We start from the raw sequence: 7481 nt of genomic DNA on the forward strand, positions 1-7481 counted from the left end.
AAGATGTGGCTGCAGAGCACCAGGCCCAGAGGCTGCAGGTTGGTGTGGGTCTCTATCTCCCTCCTTAGCAGTCATTTGGCACCAGTCTCCAACAATTTACTGTGGATAATATTTTAGAAAGCACTGTATTTTTAATGGTCTCTGTTTGCTGAATGAAATTCTGTCTATTAAGCATCATAAAGTGGATTATTCAGGGAGAGCTTCCAAGTAGGTTAAAGCACAGGTTCAGGATTAAACATGAGAATAGCTTTTCCAGGCTCTTAAAATCATAAGGAAAATAAAATAATCAGTGCTGTCCCTTCTGATACAGCTCCAACTTGCCAAACTCCCAGGATGTCAGCACCACAGGAGCTGCATTGTGCCTGAAATACCCTGATTATTTCCAGGTCCTTATTTTCTGGAAAGCATCAGAAAGGCAGACAGTGCATCTCTGCATGTCACTGCTGAGAGCAGGCATGGAACAATTGTCTCAGCAGGCACCAAGGGCACACTGCTCCAAAGGCACTGTCCAGGCACGTGGATGGTGTGCCAGCCCAAGGATCTCAGGGATGCTGCAGGGATATTTGATGATGCAGCACATTTTCCCAGGCAGATGCTTTGCAGCTCAGTGTTCTCCTGACTGTTACCTTTCCCCTCTCTAGGACAGCCATCAGCACAAAGCAGACACTGCAGGAGTAAATATTTCAGCTTAAATTTGCATGATGGATTTAGGTTTTGGATGTGGAAAAGCCAGCCCTCTCCAGCAAGAAGAAGAAGAAGAAGAAATAAAATTCACAGCACAGAATGAAAGCATGCCTTCAGAAAAACAGAAGCCATGGAATCCCTGGAAAAAGTGAGGCTCATATCTTTGTTGTGTTCTCAGTAGATAAACACTTCATCACGAGTCCCTGAGAGCTGCTCCAAACAGCTCCAGCCCCATGCAGCAAAATGCTGGCAGCAGAGTGTCACAGAAGGTTTGGAAGGGACATTTTAAGCTCATCTTAGTCCACCCCTGACATGTGCAGGGGCACTTTCCACTACCCCAGGCTGCTCCAAGCCCTGTCCAACCTGGCCAGAGCTGCTCTGGGAAACCTCTGCCAGTGTTAAACCAACCTCTCTGAGAAAGAAAAGTTACCTGCCTTTTACAGCAGAACTGTTGGAGTAGGAGAAATGCCTTTTCCTTCTCCTGCACTGGGAGATTCAGATTTAGGATGCTCATGGTATCTCTGGAGCAGCCTCAGGCTAGTGCAGCCCCAGTGAGGGACAAAACCCAGCTACTTTGCAGAAATATTTCAATTAATGTCTCATGAAGAATGATCTGAGGCACTCAAAGCACCCTGGAGCACCAGGACAGCTGTCCCAGGGAGAACCATCCCTCTGAGACAACTCCAGCCTTGCACTTCATTTTGTCCTGGTGCAGTAGAGCAGGACTTCAGGTGGAAGCCAGAGACAAATCTCCTCTATCAAACAGGCTGAAGTGATGGGGGAGAAGAGACATTTACCACATCTTGATCCAACTTCGCTCCACGCTCTTCCTTTGTCTGTCACTTCGTTTTAATTAAAAAGAAATGTGCCGAGAACGCTCCATCTCGCTTTTGTACTTTTTGTGAATAACAGCTGGGAGAAGAACAATAGGATTTATTGGTGCATAAAGAACTACCAGAAAAGCAACCCAGCTATCGGTGAGAACCATTAGTTACAACTGTCAACAGTATTTATAGGGGTTTATGCTTTAACTCCACATCCAGTGAGGGATGCTCCCAAATCCTCCCTCCCAAAAAGACTCAGGCCAGAGCCCAACAGAGCATCATGTTCCAGGGAGACTTCTCAAATTATAACAGATTTGGTAGAGCACTAAAGGTCAGAATTTGTATTTTTGAGGTCCTGACTCACATCTAAACCTTTTTTCCTAAGGTGTGGAAACCTGTCCATTGCTAAACCTGCAATTACCTATTATTATGTAATTATATGATTAATAACAAAAAATACTACCTAAATATTAGGCAATGTATCCACACACCTTTACTTTAGTTCATTCTCTTCTACGTTATTCCTGTTTTGCACTGATTACCATAACATCCAGATGCCTGTACCCATCTGCCATGCAACACAGCTGACACATCCCAAAGAAACCTTAAAGTCTCCCAGTGCAGATGCAGGGAAGCCTCCTGTTTCAGAAGTTATTTTTCAATGCATTCTGCTCTGCATTTATAGTTGGGGAAGGTCATTTTCTCATTTTTCTTGCACAGTCTGGGGCAAAATTAAAAAAAAAAAAAAAAAAGAAAAAACTAAAAATAAATAAATAAAATATAATGTCGGTGTCTGCATGCATGGCCTGTTTATTAAGTGCTCTCTTGGTGACCAACACAGCCCATGGAGATGAAGGCAAAGAAAGTGGCTGCAAGGGGGAGACAGCAAGACTTGGGTCAGCTATAGGCAAAGAACTTTCCCAGATGTTTTATGAACCTTCTGTTTTAATTTACTTCCCCTGTGGGTTCAGCAGAGGGTTCAGGTTGAGATAGAATGTGAAAAAAAAAAAGCAACATTGACCTCCAGTTATGAGAGCTTTGGGTTAGTTTGAAGCACTCAGTGCTCTGCTCAGGGCATCTGAAACACCAGGCCTCAGATTTCTTTTTTTTTTACCCTTGTGCATATTCTTGGCATTACAGCAGGCTCTACCCCCATCTCTGGATAGTTTCTTGGAAGTACTCCCTGCAGCCCAGCATATCACATACTTATTATATATATACTCACAGAGACCACCTTGTTTGGAAAATGAATTTATTTACCACCATTAAAAAAAATAAAAAAAAAAAATCCAAAGGATTAGTTGAGACATTTCATTTCTCTGCCACACACACGAGTGATGTATGAGATTGCCCCAGGCTGGGCAGAGATGCTGTGGGAGCTGCTGGCCAGTGTTGCAGCACAGTCATGGCAGGTTTAATCAAACCTCCCAGTGCCTACCCTCAGCTTGCCTTTTTCTTACACCCTACCTGGCCACTCACTACCTTTTCTTAATTTTTTTTTTTATATTTTACTTTTTACTCAAATAACAAGACCCGCATGAGAATCCCATCTGTGGGATGCAGGGCACAGAGGCAGTTTGGGATGCTGGGGGTACCACAGAGCATCTCAAGCAGGCTGCAAATGTTTTATTTAGCTGGTTTTGGTGCTTCCAAGCACATGGGCATATCGGCCTCTGCCGGTAGAAGGGGGTTTAGCAGAGGGGAATATTTCCTAGCAAAAAAAGCAGCGAGGTGTTAAGCGTCCCGCAGAGAGCAGCAGCAGCCCCTGGTCCCCGGGAACAGCAGGAATCCATCAGCAGGGAAATGCTCAAACACACAGAGCCCTCAAAAGCAGCTGCCACAGCCATCTCCAGCTCGGGGTTGGGGAAACTGCTTCTCTCATGATTGCAGGGAAAAGCCTTTAAAACAGCAACAGCCTCTCAACAGATTTTGCACGGAGGGAAAAAAAAATTAAATATATATATATGTGTGCCATACCTTTCAAGAATAGGTGATTGAAGCTGGGATCTTAAATCCATCTCACCATAGGTGTTTGTGTGGTATCTCCAGAGCACAGAACCTTTTCCCACTGCCCTGGAGCTCACCTGCACCTCCCAAGGCTCAGCCACACAGGCAGCAAATGTCACTGTCCAGGTGCAGGAGCACAGAGCTCAGTGTAGCCACGACAAACTGGAAAGGGTCTAGATTGGATTTGGATTGGGTATTAGAAATTAATTCCTTACTGTGGCAGTCTCATCCCTGGCAGTGTCCAAGCCAGGCTGGATGGGGTTTGGAGCATCTGGGATAGTGAAAGGTGTCCCTGCCATGGCAGGGTGGGATGGGATCAGCTTTAAGGTCCCCTCCCAACCCAAACTATTCTGTGATTTTATGATTTCCCAGAGGTCTTTTCTCTGATGAGAATTCCAACAGAAACAAGGAGTATGATGCCCTCATCTGCTTTTCCCTGGACCTGCTGTGCCTTCAGTTTGAAAGCTTCTTCCTGAAATGCAGGATCTGCTCCTGATGCCCACAGATGGCAAGTTATACATGCAATAGCCCATTAATTTTTATTCACAACCTTAAGTTTTCTTAGAAACCATGAGTCTGGGTAAAAGCATTTTAATGCTGTTACTATGAAACTGAACTCTTAAAGGAATAAGTCTGGTGAAAAAGAAGCTTTTCTTTTTTTAATCCATTAAATTCACAAGATTTAAACACTGCTAAAATTAATTAATGACAATTAAAACAAGATTGAACTGTTATTATGGCTATGATTATGTGCCCTTAAAAAGTGAAGCTGAGTGTGCATGTACTCAGCAAATACAAGCTCAAAAAATAACTCTTTTTGCAGCTTTCTGCTTAAACAGAGAGGTCTTGAAGCTGAAAAGTCAAATTCTGTCACCAAAGGAGTTGTGCAACAGGGCATTGGGAATAATGTCATCCAAACCCTCTTCAAGGGAGTTTAACAATATGAGAAAATGGTAAAGGGACTTATTACATTTCCAACTGCTTCTCCCACTGCCTTTTAGCAAGGTGATAAGAAAGTAAATGATAAGAAGATCAGGAATTTCAAGGGTACACAGGCAAAACTCCAGTTCATGAGGGACAAAAGTATCAGTTAAACAGTTAAAGGACATTATTTCTATTTAAACCAGCTGTGCAGGCAGCTGTAGCTAAAGCATTAGCTACAATTACTGGTATTATTGCACCAGGCTTCCTACTGAAGAGACTTTTCCTTAAAGACCAGCAGTTCAAGCCGTGCTGATCCCAAGAGGAGACTGAGCCCCAAGCCTGCAATTCACCTTTTCCTTCTGATCACAATAGAAGTTATCCCAGCCACCAAACATGGAAAGAGTTATTCTGAGCACCTTCTGTACCAAGTACTTGAGCATCCCACCCATGAGCCTCCATCACCTTGTGCAGGGTTATTTTAAGTTTCCACCAGGAGGGATCAGCCTACCTCCTTGCAAAGGCACTGGGACAGCTCCAAAGGGGGAATTTGCACCTGTATAAATTAATTCCCTACCACCCTACCAAAACTGCTGTTAGTGGTGGAGGCCAGGCACCATCTCAGCCTAACATCCCCCAACTTCTCCCTTCTCACTCCAGTCCTGTCTCAGGCAAGCCCATCTGGGCACCTCCACCATCCCACACCCACTGCCCCAGCCCTGATCTTCTTCCTCCTCAGTTCAGCTCATTTTGCCCCATCCAGAAGGATGATCAAAGCCACCCCTAAACTCCAAGCTGTGTGTTTTAACACAGCCTGGGCTAACAGCCCCATAATCATCCATATGCAGGGTTGCCACTTCCCTGGGGAGAGGAGATTTGGAGGAAAAAAGGGGACAGAGGGTGTCAGGTCCACACTTTCCTGGTAATTCCAATGGACCAAGCTGCATTTCCATCTGTCTTTTCATTGCATCATGGGCAGCACATCCTTGCTACACTGATCCACCACCTGCAGAGTTAATCATCCTTTTCATTAACCTTCATGCTCTTGAGACTAGATCTTCCAGAAATAAAAAAAAAAAAAAAAAAAAAAAAACTATAAAACAAGTTGTGAGCCAAAGGGCGTGTTTAGGGAGCACCCATGTGGGCAAATCTGCAAATTGACCAACCTGCCCCCACCTGAGCACTCTGCTCACAGGCAGAAAGAGATTCTCCCTTGGTTTAAGAATAAATACACCTCCTCCTTTGAAAAGCATATTAATTAATGGCATTCATTAGGGAGGTAGCCAGGAAACCAGGTAATTTAATTTCTGGAGTACACAATGTCAGGAAAGATAATGGGCCCAGTGCCAGTGCAGCCAACAAGGTGAAACCTCTTTCATTTATTATCTGAGAGGTGGGGAAGTCAAGCATGAACGTCAGAGTGTCACTAGAGAAACCAGATACTCTGAGCAAGTTCTAAATTATCCAAATGAGGCCATTATATCTATTGCTGTCATGCACTGCCTTAGGGAGATGGGAAAGCTCTCCCAGCAGAGCAGGGATGCCATGGGCCAGTGCTCTCCTGCACTTGAGAGGCTTTGCTGGGCTGGGGACCACACAGATAGACAAAAATCATAGAGGGGAAAGAGAAGAACCTGCCAGGAAGCAATGTGCTACAGGAAATCATGAGCATACCCTCACACAAATAGTGAATCCAGCTCTGGGGACCCTCAGCACAGAAATGACATCAACTTATTGGAGCATATCCAGAGGAAGCCACAAAAATGTTCCAAGCACCTCTGTTTCTGGAGACAAAAAGCTGGGGATGCACATCCTGGAGAAGGGAAAGCTCCAGAAGTGCTCTGGTTTTCTTCAGACATCTCAAGAGCTTGAAGACAAACCAATCCAACAGAAAGCAGCTAAGCCCAAAGTAGCCAAGCCTTTCTCCACCCTTCGAAAACATCATTTTGGGCTTGAGGTGGGTGGAGATAATGGAATTATGGAAGCCCAAGCTGATTTAGCGAAGCAGGGACAGAAACATGAGCAAATGGGTCCCATCTGCCCCCCTTCCTTGGCAGGAGTGTTGACCATTTGCACCTTGGGCTGTCACAGCCTTTCCTCTCCAGGCACCCAGCAGCAGTCAAGAGGCAAGACTACCTCAAAGCAAGCAAGTACAGGGCAGCTCCCCTTCTTTTTCCATCCCTAAAGAAATGAAAACTTGTTTTTCCCTCCTCTGAATGATAAGTCACCTCAGTACATTAGTTTCTCTAATCACCATCATTTCAGTGCACCACTAAATTCTCCTAATTCATAATAAGGACTGTACTCCAACACTCTGTCTGACCTGGGGAATATATTCTTTCCTTTAGGACAGATTTGAAATTACTTTTGGATATACCTAAACCCTTCAAAATTGAAATTCTAGCAATTTTACTGAAGCCATGTTTGATTTCTCTATCCAGAAGCAGAAACCCTATCCTGCACCTATCTCCAAGGGAAAGTGTTCCTGTTATCCGAAATGGCATTAAGATTTAATACAAACAACACAGCAATTTAGCCTTTTAAAATTCAATAATGGCTCCTCTGATTTGACACACAGTGAAGTTAATTGCAGAACTACTATTAACTTCAACAATTTGGCTGTGAGCTTCCTGACAAATTCAAAATTGCATCCAAATCTCACAACATCATTTATTATGATGTAAGCTATTATACATTAAATTAAAATCAAAGCTTGCAGATGTTTCTATGGCTCTGTTTATTTAAAAGTTACACAATTAAAGAACAGCTTTTAATTTATATATATTTTTTTAAATTTAAACCTATGCAGACTCTTCTGAATTCAAGTACATTGGATATTTAGTGCAAACAGGGCATCACAGAGTCATTAAGTTTGGAGAACCTCCAAGATCATTGAGTACACCCATTAAACAGTGTGATCCCAGTGAGGATTTAGTGCTGCCAAGTGAAGCCACTGCCACTGTTGGCATTTGACAGCAGGAATAAGTGATTTCAGAGTTCAGACCCATAATTGGTGTAATGGCAGTAAATATGCAGGCCCTGATG

This window comes from Erithacus rubecula (assembly GCF_903797595.1).
Source record: "Erithacus rubecula genome assembly, chromosome: Z".
NCBI classification, from domain to species: domain Eukaryota; kingdom Metazoa; phylum Chordata; class Aves; order Passeriformes; family Muscicapidae; genus Erithacus; species Erithacus rubecula.